The sequence below is a fragment of the Plecotus auritus genome (assembly GCF_963455305.1).
Source record: "Plecotus auritus genome assembly, chromosome: 1".
Classification (NCBI taxonomy): Eukaryota; Metazoa; Chordata; class Mammalia; order Chiroptera; family Vespertilionidae; genus Plecotus; species Plecotus auritus.
Window position 1 is genome coordinate 196,886,162 of NC_137770.1, and position 14,148 is coordinate 196,900,309.

The 14,148-nt window shown below is 40.6% G+C and overlaps 1 protein-coding gene and 1 pseudogene across 3 annotated transcripts in view; one reads left to right on the forward strand and one right to left on the reverse strand.

Moving 5' to 3' along the window:
* The window catches only part of FRAS1 (Fraser extracellular matrix complex subunit 1), a gene marked incomplete at its 5' end in the record, with an annotated part of 457,295 nt that overhangs the window by 407,494 nt on the left and 35,653 nt on the right, over positions 1–14,148 (reverse strand). The window lies entirely within an intron of this gene.
* On the forward strand, positions 4,565–6,237 carry LOC308250982 (elongation factor 1-alpha 1-like; annotated as a pseudogene). The gene has a single exon. The product of its transcript is annotated as an elongation factor 1-alpha 1-like (transcript).

A 14,148-nucleotide genomic window follows, 5' to 3' on the forward strand; every position in this document is an offset into this window, starting at 1 on the left:
TTTGGTTTAAAGCAGTGGTTGGCAAACTCATTAGTCAACAGAGCCAAATATCAACAGTACAAGAATTGAAATTTCTTTTGAGAGGCAAATTTTTTAAACTTAAACTTCTTCAAACGCCACTTCTTCAAAACAGACTCGCCCAGGCCGTGGTATTTTGTGGAAGAGCCACACTCAAGGGGCCAAAGAGCCGCATGTGGCTCCCGAGCCACAGTTTGCCGACCACTGGTTTAAAGAATAGGAGAGCTGCTCAGTGTCCAACTTCTGCATTTATTTCTACTCTGGATGAAGCTATTTTACTCTTTCATCCCCTTCTCTCAGATCTTAAAATGGGGTGAGTGCACTCATTATATGGCAATAAATTTAGATATGGCTGACTGAGAAAAATCTATAGTAATGTGGTAACTTCAATCTTAAGGTAATAAAATCTTTATAGTAGTCTTCAGTACTTTATATATTTGGTTTATACAGCTTATTTCTATTAGTTTTTTTTAACCTTTTTCTCATTCTTTAAGCCTTTTCTCCAACTTTCAGCTTTTACTTTACACTGTCAAGTGGGAAGTTAAAATATCTTTATGAAGGTGATCCAATGCCATCCTAACTTGGAGAATTTGTAGAAGTCCTTTAGTAAAGTTCATGCTCGGTGTGATAATGACCACAGCCAACATGTATGGAATAAATCCAATTAGCATATGGGTACTTAGAGTTCATTCACTTAATATGAAGTGACATTTTGATAACTAAAGAATTAAGCCATTAGCACTCTCTGGTTACAACCTGTCTGACAGATTCTGGGCATGAACTTCACTAATTGAGTTTTCAAGGATTTAGGCGAAGATTAGTCATGGGGATACATTCTATGCGCTGTGGAAGTGCCTCTGGTGGTCCTTTGGAAATGGCTTCTTTTCTGAGAAGTCTCTAAGGAAGTGTTTTCAACAGTTCAGATGAAGAAGGAAATTGTTCCAACTTTTTGGTCTCATTTTTCCTTTTGAAAAATCACCAGATTTGAACTTGATCAAAGTTCAGTTGGTTAGAACACTTTGGAAGTGTGCCATTCAGATTAAAGGATGGTATTGATATAAAGCTGCAATTTTAGGTCTTGATGGGCCACTGCAGTCTAATTTGGTATATTAAAGGGTATTAAAGGTTTGGTATTTTGACAATCATTCATACTTGCCAAATGACTAAAGCAGATCAATGGACACTAGGAGAGTGAAAACCTGTACTCCTGAATCCTGCACGGCACCCAGCCTTGTGTCCACTTGCTTTGCTCTTGTTATGAAACCCTCATTTAGTGTCTTCATGTTCTGTCAGAATATCAGGTCAACATCCTTGCTTTCCTCCATTCTGTGATCTTATCCCTCCTTCCTATCACATTCCAAACATGAAAACACATTACAGACTAAAAGCTCTATACAAATACAAAATATTATTATAATATGAGCCATAATGTTGTCCAAGGATATTAGAACCAGAAATTCTCAGTTCTTTAAAAACTTTCTCCAGATAGAAAATCCCCATTTCTACCTAGGCAACTATTTAAAAATTCACTAATACTTTGGATGAAAAAAAAATGTGAAAAATTATACTTTCACTTTGAAATTATGGGGATGGAGGAGAGAAAGCTAAACATAAAGTTTTAGGTTCTTAAAGGTGAACACAGAATATCAAGTAATTGTACGTTCTGCCCCACAATGTTCATCATAGAAACAACTCCGAAACCATGACTAAATTTAAAAAATAAGGAAAAATATGAAGTGAATGTTGAAGCAGAAGCAAGCACAATACAGCTCTAATCCTAAACCTGCCTCCAAGGCACAGCTTGAATTAAAATGTTATTTTACAAATGTTTCTCAGCTGCTCCTATGCAAAGAAAACAAAATCACACTTCTTGGGTCAGCCACCAGATTAGTGGTGTAAAGGTCCTATGTAAATTAGTCTCATAACAAACTACCTTTTCTTAAAAATTGAGTCAATTACCTTAAAAAAAATTAAAGAATGTTTACATACATTGAGTGCTCCCCATGTTAAACATTTCAGCAGCTCTTACATTGCCTAACCGGCCCCATGTCTCCCCGAAAATAAAGATTTACCATTAGCTTCTTTTCCCTTCTCCAGCACACTCTTACTTTAGATTCACACTGGCCTGAGGTGGAAAGACAGTGGGCTTTTAGGCCAACATTTCTTGACTACATTTCCCTTGACAACACCTGTGATCTTCAGGAAATTCTCTTAGCCTCAATGTCCTTGATTGTACAATAGGGATAATAATATTCACACCTTGTAGGGTTATTGTGAATTTTAAATGAGACCAGATATATAAACACCAGGAGCCAGGGTTATAATTTGTGGGGCCCAATACAAAAAGAAAACACAGGCACCTTGTTCAAAAACTACTAAGAATTTCAACACGGCAACAGCGGAGCATGAAACCAAGAGCAGGGCCCTTCTGAGCGTGAGACTATGCAACTGCTCGAATCACACACTTGTGCAGCTGTCTCTGTCCAAGAGTGCTGGAATTATTCAATAAGTGGTAGGTATTATTAAAGCAAACATGCTGACTTTGAACTGAACTTTTAACTTTTGAGAGTATTTTCACAAGGAGGTGGTTTTCCCAGTAGAGACAAAACCCTCAGAGAGTGGAAATATCGAAGAACTGCAGGAATGCCACTGAATGTCTCATGGCCTACATTTCTTCATATTCAGAACAGCGGTTGACTGAAACTATGCTTTGAAACTATGCTCTGAAGAATCCATGGAGTGCCCTCAAGGACAGAAAGGGCAGGTGAAGAGGGGCAAGAATAGGTCACTCTTAATTGAAACAGTGACTCTGTTTGACATTCTTACCTTCGTTTGAAAAAAATGAGTTACGTGAAAATTATTAGATTTGTTGAGCTTGCAGTCTTTCCAATTTCAAGTTCTATGCTTTATTTTTATTATAGCTTCACAACCATCTTGTAAGCACAGTTATGGGTTGCTTAACAACTGGGAAACATTCTGAGAAATGTGTCATTAGGCAATTTTGTCAGTGTGCAAACATCACAGAGTGTATATACAAAAACCTAGAAGGTACAGGCTGCTACACACGTAGGCTATTTGTTATATCCTATTGCTCCTAGGCTACAAGCCTGTACAGCATGATGCTGTACTATATACTGTAGGCAACTGTAATGTACTGTGCTATGATGATCCGATGGCTACAACATCACTCGGTGATAGGAATTTTTCAGCTGCATTATGTTATGGGACCAATGGCATATATGCAGTCCATCATCACCCAAAATGTCTTTGTGTGGCACGTTACTGTATAAGCATAGAAATTATCATCTCTAGTTGTAAAGAAACTAACAGAGAGGGTCAACATCTAATCCAAGAACGTGTTACTAACCAAACCCTGCCTTCCCCATCCCAACAGCAGTTTCTTTCCTGGGCTACGTCTCTCCTCCAGTCTCCAGAAAATACTTCCTTCTAAGGATATTTCCTCTAAGTAACTGCAGTGTTAATGAGACCACAGTAGAAGAGGGCTATAAAACACGATGAATATGCACCCCTATGTTCAAAGCAGCACTATCTTCCAATAGCTCAGATCTGGAAACAGCCTAAGTGCCCATCAATAGATGACCGGAAAAAAAAGCTGTGGTACATTTACTCAATGGAACACTATGCAGCAGTAAAAAAAAAAGGATCTCTTACCCTTTGAGATGGCATGGAGGGACCTGGAGAGTATTATGCTAAACAAGTAAGTCAGAGAAGGACAAATATCACATTATCTCACTTATATGTGAAATCTAAGGAACAAAATAAATTGACGAACAAGATAGGATCACAGACATGGAAGCATAAAACAGACTGACGGACTTCAGAGGAAAGGGGACAGGTTGAGAGTGGGAAGAGACTAACCAAAGAACTTATAAGCATACTAGAGACTCAGCTCACGAAATTAGTGCGGGGGGGTGGGGGGGGTGGGGTGGTGGAGCATGGGTCCCCTCAGCCCAGCCTGCACCCTCTCACCGTCCAGGACCCCTCAGGGGATTTCCGCCTGCGGGCTTAGGCCCAATCCCCCTGAGGATTGGGCCTAAGCCAGCAGTCAGATATCCCTCTCGCAATCCAGGGCTCTCACAGTCAGGGACCCCTTGCTCCTTACTGCCCGCCTGCAGCGGAGGCAGGGGAGGCTCCCGCCACTGCCTCTGCGCTCACCAGCCATGAGCCCAGCTTCTGGCTGAGCAGCGCTCCCCCTGTGGGAGCACACTGACCACCAGGGGGCAGCTCCTGCGTTGAGTGTCTGCCCCCTAGTGGACAGTGTTCATCATAGCAACCAGCCATTCCTCTGATCGATTGATTTGCATATTATGGTTTTATTATATAGGATATTAATAGCCCATGGACACAGACAATAAACTAGTGAAGGCCTAGATTGGGGTGGGAGATGGGTAGAGAGGCACAAAAGGGGGAAAGTGGGGGACATCTGTATAATACTTTCGACAATAAAATAAATTTAAGCTTTTTCACAATGGGTTTGCCGCCAGAACACAGGTGTCGTGAAAACCACCATTAACTCAAACCCAAGATGGGAAAGGAAAAGACTCACATCAATATCGTCGTCACTGGACACGTAAATTCCGGCAAGTCTACCACTACTGGCCATCTGATCTACAAATGCATTGGGATCGACAAAAGAACCATCGAGAAATTTGAGAAGGAGACTGCTGAGATTGGGAAGGGCTCCTTCAAGTATGCCTGGGTCTTGGATAAACTGAAAGCCAAATGGGAGCGAGGTATCACCATTGATATCTCCCTGTGGAAATTCGAGACCAGCAAGTATTATGTGACCATCATTGATGCCCCAGGGTACAGAAACTTCATCAAAAACATGATTATGGGCATCTCAGGCTGACTGTGCTGTCCTGATTGTTGCTGCTGGTGTTGGTGAATTTGAAGCAGGCCTCTCCAAGAATGGACAGACCCGTGAGCATGCCCTTCTGGCCTACACACTGGGTGTGAAACAGCTGATGGTTGGTGTTAACAAAATGGATTCCACTGAGCCACCCTACAGCCAGAAAAGATACGATGAAATCGTTAAAGAAGTCAGCACCTACATTAAGAAAATTTGCTACAACCCTGACACAGTAGCATTTGTGCCAATTTCTGGTTGGGATGGTGACAACATGCTGGAGCCAAGTGCTAATATGCCTTGGTTCAAGGGATGGAAGGTCACCCGTAAAGATGGCAATGCCAGCGGAACCACACTGCTTGAAGCTCTGGATTGCATCTTGCCAACAACTCGTCCAACTGACAAGCCCCTGTGTCTGCCCCTCCAGGATGTCTACAAAATTGGTGGTATTGGTACTATCCCTGTGGGCAGAGTAGAGACTGGTGTTCTCAAGCCCGGCATGGTGGTCACCTTTGCTCCAGTCAATGTTACAACTGAAGTAAAGTCTGTTGAAATGCACCATGAAGCTTTGAGTGAAGCTCTTCCTGGGGACAATGTGGGCTTCAACGTCAAGAACGTGTCTGTCAAAGATGTTCGCCATGGCAATGTGGCTGGTGACAGCAAAAATGATCCACCAATGGAAGCAGCTGGCTTCACAGCTCAGGTGATTATCCTGAACCACCCAGGCCAGATCAGTGCTGGATATGCACCTGTGCTGGATTGTCACACAGCTCACATTTCTTGCAAATTTGCTGAGCTGAAGGAGAAGATTGATCGTCGTTCTGGGAAAAAGCTGGAAGATGGCCCCAAGTTTTTGAAATCTGGTGATGCTGCCATCGTTGATATGATTCCTGGCAAGCCCATGTGTGTTGAGAGCTTCTCTGACTACCCTCCTCTGGGCCGTTTCGCTGTTCGTGACATGAGACAGACAGTTGCTGTGGGTGTCATCAAAGCAGTGGACAAGAAGGCAGCTGGAGCTGGCAAAGTCACCAAGTCTGCCCAGAAAGCTCAGAAGGCTAAATGAATATTATTCCCAACACCTGCCACCCCCGTCTTAATCAGTGGTGGAAGAATGGTCTCAGAACTGTTTGTCTCAATTGGCCATTTAAGTTTAATAGTAAAAGACTGGTTAATGATTACAATGCATCGTAAAAGCTTCAGAAGGAAAGGAGAATGTTTTGTGGACCATTTGGTTCTTTTGTGTGTGTGGCAGTTTTTAAGTTATTAGTTCTTAAAATCAGTATTTTTTAATGGAAACAACATGACCAAAAATCTGTCACAGAATTTTGAGACCCATTAAAATAACAAAGTTTAATGAGAATAAATAAATAAATAAATAAATAAATAAATAAATAAATTTAAAATAAGTTAATCAATTTTTGAAAAAAACAAAATGAATTCGAGATCAATTCAATATGATAATAAGCTTATTCTGTTTGTACCCAAATTGTGCCTCATGTATATACAATATCTCACTCCCAAATCTGGAATTCCTTTTTTTTAATCCCACTCCACAAAGCACCTGACTTGTATCAGTTCTTTCACGTGGGGGTTCACACTCTGGAATCACACTCCCTGGGCCTAAGCCCCCACTCTAACATCTTCTCACTGCGTAACCTGCAGCAAGAACCTCTCTGGCCAGAGTTTTCTCACGGGGTTATTATAAAGATTAAATGAATGAATATGTATAAGACACTTGGAACAGTGCCCAGAACATAGTAAGTGCTATATAAGTGTTTACTGAGTGAATAAATTAAATACACAAATTTTTATTTACCTCCTATTTCATGTGCCCCTTCACCTCCATCTTTTAAAAGGTTGGCCGAGTAGGTTCCACAGGTGGAGGGGACAACTGAAATAGGGGACAAGGACAAGAGAAGTGCTCAGAGCCTGCCGGCACTCTAACTACACACCTCCCCTCACAGCTATTATTTCTGTCTGGAAAGGAACAAGTAAGAAGCAATCCAAATTTACTTGTTCCTACTCCCACGTTTCACACCATCCCCGTCAAGTACTGCATATGCATGGAATAAGGTAAAAATAACTTACAAATGACCCTGATGCACAAAGGCATCCTACCCAATTGCCTAAATCTCTCCCTATTGCCCAAAGCGGAGACCTGTTTGCAATGCCAGGAGAGCCCTTATGAACTAAAGCAATGAGGAGATTTTTTAAATCTGTGGGTGCAAACTTGGAAAGATAAAGGAAAGTATACAAAGCAGGACAGGCTGATCCCAGGAGCAGGCTCTTAGTTCAGGCTCTACTCTTACTGCTCACACCCCAACAACCACCACTGTAAAAAATGGAGCACATTCCCAAGTGCTGGAAATGTTTTACTCTACTGGCTTGTACTGCCTACAATTCCTACAGTAAGAGAGCTGCTCGAGTTCAACTCCGGCTTTTAAAATGAAACATTCACTCTGGGATATTAATTGAAGTAATTACCACATGTTAGACTCGATTCTTGGCTCTGGGAATATGCTGGCCAGCAAACAAAACCCATGCCCAGTGGAACTCATATTTAAGGAATTAAGGGGCCATGGGGCACTCATATTTTAGGATGTATGAGCAAAGCCACTCACATTAGATATTTTCTAACTTTATCTGGAGCAAGAGGAGCAGGGAGCACTTTGGAGGGAATCCAGATCCATCCTAACTCAACACATTAAAGAAGAGGGTGAGAGTGGAACTCGGAGCGGCAAGAAGTTAATGGGGAAGGGAGAGAAAGGTAGCAAAGGATAAAAGAGGACTAAAGACAAACTTCTACTTTTTCATTTTAACCTACAACCAGGCCTACTCTTCCAACACCACATGGTCCTTGTATAAGTTTGTTAGGGCTGCCATCAGAGACCACGGACTCTGTGGCTTAAACGACAGAAAGTTATTTTCTCACAATTCTGAAGTTAGAAGTCCAAGATCAAGGCTGGCTTCTTCTAAGGCCTCTCTCCCTGACTTGTAGACGGCTGTCTTCTTCCAGAGTTTTCTCACCGTCTTCCCACTCTGTGCATCTGTGTCCAATTTCCCCTTCTTAAAGGACACCCCTCATTTTGGATTAGGGCCCAACCTAATGATCTCATTTTAACTTAATTACTTCTCTAAAGCCCTATTTCCCAATATAGTCGCAGTCTAAGGTACTGGGAGTTAAAAACTTCGAGATATAATCTAGGGAGGACACAGTTCAGCCCAGAACAGTCCTCTACTTTCAAGATCAAAACCAAGATAATATAATGGGAAACTTCACCAAGCATTAAATAGATCCACCCAGCTTTTATGAACTATTTTGTGGGGAAAATATGTTCCAATTTCCAAATAAACAAATTAAAAATAAACTCTTAGAGCTATCAATTTAATAGACCATCTGGACATAGTCTCTTTCCCCCCCCCCCCCACCCCCTACAATGAGGCTTTCACTGTTTAAATGAAACCTAACCAAGCAGGATCTAACTACTTGAGGACAGACTTTCTTCTCCTGGAAAAGTTTTGACATTTTTACATTTAAAATAAAGGTCTTTGGATCAATTAGATGGGTTTTAATCATTTCTTTATTTACATCTATTACATTGCTTTTAAGATTGTGATTTTTAAAACGTTTCCTGGTAAAAGGGCCGGTCACACGAAGAGCATTGTTCCCGCTGAACACAGGCTGAGTGTTAACTTCATTTTTTCTGGCTCCCCAGGTTAACTTGGCACCTGATTAACTAAAAATGAAACCAAGCAAAATTGCTAAATCCAGAAATAACTTTAATACAAATTGTATCATATGACAATTGAAAAGTTCTGGCCAGTCATCACAGATGGACAATGGCATTAATGGGACAGCAAGTATTATCCTAAAGTTAAGATTCTATTATAGATAAAAGTCAGAAAAAAAATCCAATTTGAGAACTTTTTAAGTTGAAGATTCAAAAATATATTTGATACAATATAGGGGGAGAAAAGAATTTTGCATGTGGCTTTAACACAATTTGCCTCAAGAAAAAGCTATGCTACCTCAAACAAAATAAGAGCATTTGCCATCATTTTTTCCCTTTTTTTTCATTGAATTTATTGGAGTGACATTGGTTAATAAAATTATATATGTTTCAGGTGTATAATTTAATAATACTTCATCTGTATATTGTTTGGTATTCAGCACCCAAGTAAAGTCTCCTTCCATCACCATTTATCTCCCCTTTACCCTCTTCTACCTTCTCCCACCCCCACCCTTCTCCTCTGATAATGACCATATTGTTATCTATGTCTATAAGGATTTTTGGAAGGGTTTTTTAACAGCCATGTAGTATTCCATTGTGTAAATGTACCACAGCTTTTTATCCACTCATCTACTAATGATATTTGAGCTGCTTCCAAGTCTTGGTTATTGTAAATAATGCTGCAATGAATATAGGAGTGCATGTATCTTTTCGAATTGGTGTTTCAGGTTTTTTTGGCTATATTCTCAGAAATGGAGTTGCTGGGTCAAAAAGCAGTTCCATTTTTAATTTTTTGAAAATTATCTAAAATCCACTGATCTCACTTTTTATATTTTCCCTAATATGAGAGATGCTGTGTGATACAAGTTCTTGGGAAATATATAGCTAATATAAAAATGGAACATGACATACTTTCCAAATTTCACTTTCACAGTTGCAAAAAACTACTTGGTTATCCATAAATAATTTTACCAGTTCCTTCCACCCTGATGTTATGTTTCTAACTACACAGTGATTTCCAGGTAACCTGTTGTGATATTCCAGACTGGTCATCAAGACTTGGGGTAGGGGGTGAGGACAGCAGAGTGCGTTCCATAAACAGATGAGCTATGATCCAGAGTTCATTCTCATTAAATGCAACATAATACAGTATCTATTAAAACAAACTTCTGAAATTGCTGCAAATAGTAACCTTAACAGAAATAACTGAAAATATATGCTTTGCAAACAGAATTGCTCTAAATAGAACACTTTTTAATTGGTCCTTGGGGTGCCAGAGGATTTTTTAATTTTGTCTTCATAACTGTGTTCTTTCACAATTCACTGGCTGTGTCTTCAGAAGCTAATTTCTTTTTTTTTTTTTTACTAGAAAAGTTAATAGGCACCTCTACTTACAGCAGATGGTTCCTTATAAAAAAAAAAAAAAGAGTAAAAATAAAAAGTTGGAGAGCATCTGGCCAGATATATCAGATCCAATCGTTCACATTTTAAATACCCGTTATTCCTGATCAGATAAAAATAATTTTAACCCTGGTAACTTAATTTTCTGCTCTTCTGAAATCTTCCTAAGGTTTTTATGGGAGTAGATATTAAATATAATCAGTTGTCATAGTGGTATGAATACTGTTTTTCTTTTTCAATATAAGCAACATGCCTTAGTCATAACAGCTGCAAAAATAAAGATGCACTTTGGTTTATACTTAGCACTTTCTAACTTAGCATCTAGAAACCCTGGTTAACTCCCATCCATTACTGCAATGTTTATTTTTTCATGGCTCCTGCACAGGCATTTGGGGTTTAGGCTGGTACTTGTGGTATTTTTCCATTTGGGAATAATTTTATCGGATCTTGGATGCCTCTCAGTGCGAAGCTAAATATTCTGGTTTGAGAGCAGCTCCTTCCTTTTGGCTGCTCCTGACTTAAGACGGGAACGTGAACACAGGCTCAGGCTCCACATGTTCATGGGCGAACCGGTGTTGTCACAAAGGTGGCTTTGAATGAAAATTACACCAGCCTCACCTCGATCTTTGGTGTACACCTGGCTATACCAAAAGCAAAGGTCAGAGCCAAGCGAGTTTTTCTCAAACTGTCACTCCTAATAAACTACCCCCTGTGGCTGGCAGCCTCTACTCTGCATGCAGGCCCCTGGGTTGTATGTATACCAAAGAAAGAGCACCTGCCCGCTTTGTGTGCCCGCAGAAGTTATTCTGAAGTCTTCTGATTCCTTTTTTACTGTTATTGTTGTTTATTTTTTAATTTAATTTTATTTTTTCCATCACCTTTATCCCCTTTATGTCCTCTTCCACCTCCACCCCCCATCCCACAATCACCACACTGTTGTCCACATCCATGGGTTCTCTCTCTCTCTCTCTCTCTCTCTCTCTCTCTCTCTCTCTCTCTCTCTCTCTCTCTCTCTCTTCCTCAATCCCTCCACCTCCCCCAACACCCTCCCCCACTACCACCACCACCATAACTGTTCACCTGCTCTCTATCTAGGAGTCTGTCTCTATTTTGCTTAGTAGTTCAGTTTGTTCATTAAACTCCACACATGAGTGAAATCATATGGTACACTTTAACCCGTGATCTATGCATGCATCTAAGGGTAACAAAAGTGCCAAGCTTTACTTCAAAGAAGAACCCATTTCTACTGTGAGGTCCTTGAAACCCACCTCCTCAGGTCCACTATAAACCTCAAGGCCACTGCCATTGATGAAGTGCCTACCGCATGCCAGTCCTCACAATAACCCATCCTAAGAACAGGGACCGGAGGTGTGCACAGGATACATAACATGTAAAATCACTCCATAAGAGAGCAGCAGAGCCGAATTTGAACTCAGGTCCACCTACAGCTCATTTTTTCTACCACCCTATGCTTCTTCTCACCAACAAAACACTGAAGGCATGAGAAAAACCTGAAGCTCCAAAAGTGTCAGCCACGGAAGTTCTCATCTCTGAGCCACTCAAACTTCAGGATCCCAAAGTTGAAGCATTTGTGATTTTTAAAAATATATTTGTTTAAAAAAATACCCCGCCAGACCGGCATGGCTCAGTGGTTGAGCTTCAATCTATGAACCAGGCGGTCGTGGTTTGATTCTGGGTTGTGGGCTCGATCCCTGGAGGAGGAACGTGCAGGAAGCAGCCGATCAATGATTCTCTCTCATCGTTGATGGTTTCTAACTCTCTCTCCCTCTCCCTTTCTCTCTGAAATCAATAAAAAATATTTTTTTAAAAAGAAAAAAACTGCTTATCCTTTTAAATAAATTAATTAAATAAAAATGAACATCCCTTTGAAAATCAGTAACGCTCAAGACCCACTGAAAAAGTTCAGCATTACTCAACAGTAAAATATATTTTGGCCCATTCACTGCACCTAAAGCAACCAGGGCCCTTCAGAGCACAGCACATTCCATTTCTGTAGCTACTGAGGTGGCATCAAGAAGTTGCAAGCAAAGGGATAACGTGAGAGTCACATATTAACTAGGTTTCTCTTGATGCTACATAATACAGATTTGCGGGACACGAGACTGGAAGCTGGGGGACATGTTGCAGGCCCCTGCAGAAATCAAGATAGTGTCAGTAGGAACAGCAGGAAAGGAGTGATTCCACAAATACTGTATATGCAAAGTTAAATAACCAAGCATTTGTGACAGATGAGAGGCAGAGGGACAGTGAGTAGGAATGAGAAATATAATCGAAGCGAATTTAAATATATGCCACTGCCTTGAAGAGCAATGGAAAACGCCCCACCAAAATGCAAATGTAAACCCCAAATGGGCAGAAGCACTCAAAAAAATAATCTTTAACGGCTAACATTTCCACTACAACTGAAATTCAATTATTTTTAACAATGTAGTTATTTCAAATTTTGCTGTGAATTAGGCTTCTGCTGAATATTAATATCTGTGATTTATAAACTGCAAATTTATCCTTTCTACTGCACATAATTATAATCTTGCCATTTCCAGAATTATGCTCCTCTTTGAGGTTCTACAGTTGAAAATTATGCGCAGTTAATGCACAGAAGGATAAGACAGGCAGGCCATTCTATGCAATGACAACTTTTATATCAACTGGAGGAAAAATGCCTTTCTTCAGTTGTCAACTTACAGAAAAACATGTCCCATGGCATGTGTTCTCTTAATGACGATGGGAAAATCATCTTTTTGCAGCACACAGCTGCACCGTGGGAATGCCATGGATTTATAGCCTTAATGATCCTGAGCATAAATGAGTTCATGGTTTGAGGGCCATGGGAACAGCACCAGCCAAACGCAACGATGAAGAGAGGGACACCGCTCGGAAAGGCCTCTTTTGGCCCGCAGAGCCCCATTTCGCGCTTAACCAGATCCGACTATCTACCATGGTAGTTTGTAAGTCAAGTTTGGAAAACAAGGGGAAATTTTTTTCAAATAGCTTCCAATTTGGTATAATTTTGAGTCTATGATTTTACCTCCCTTGTAGTTTTGATCAGTTGGCTCCCAGATTCCAGAAGTGTTCAAGACCTTCTACATTAGCATACTGTCCAGTATTAGCAACTGTTCAGTACATTTAAGAGTGTCTCTAAACCAAGTGAATTCACTTTCTTCCAATTTGGAAATAAAGGCTTATGCCTTTAGCCGGTCATAAGTGCACTAAGTTTTGCTAGAGAAGGATGTTGCTCTTATGTCCAGTCTATTTCCAGGCATTACCATTTGACTGTGGGAGCACAGCTCTGGGGTCAGTTGGGTCTGAACCACAAGCTTGCAATGCCATGATCGCTGACATTTGGTACACATTGTCAACATGGCTGACTTCACGTACACTTTGAAAACGTGAAACTTGAAGATCTTGATCAAATTTATATTTCCTCCTATTTATCTCTATTCCTTTATAAGGAGCCCAGACAATGGGCTGATTTTGTATTATGTGTTCTCCAAGCAGACAAAGTGAGAGGTCAAATGACCTGGAGTTTGTATTGCAGAGTCAGAGAAAAATTAGAAACGTGGAATTCACAAAAAGGAGAACAACTAAAAGTCAAAATAGGGGCTTGGTATGTAATCCAAAGGTGTCATACAAAGGCAAGGCCCCTCGGGCTCCGCCAATGAGGGAGTTTTGTTAACAAACTGTTACTAACCCCACTGAATCAACACTTACAACCTGACTCCCTCCAGGTGAGTCTCCTTTCCCCTTTTCATGTCTAAGCGTCCCCAGGAGGCAGGAGTAGGGGACACAGGGGGAAGGGCTTCCAAACATTCGAGAACCTGCTGCCTGCAGCTCTGCCTCTGCCATCACTCTGGTTACTGCTATCTGACTTTTACTGCTGATCCTTAGGCCTGCAAGTTGCTGGTTGCGACTTATTATCAGGATGTCTTCAGGTGTAACTCACTAAAGTAAAAGTGGTTGAAATTTTTCTAAAATAGAGAATTAAAAGACCAACAATGATGGGCAGGAGGAGTAAACAGAAAGTGCATAAAAGAAACATAAATGGCCCTTCAATATATAAAAACAGAAATGCAATTAAAACTATGCTGAGATACCATTTCTTACCAA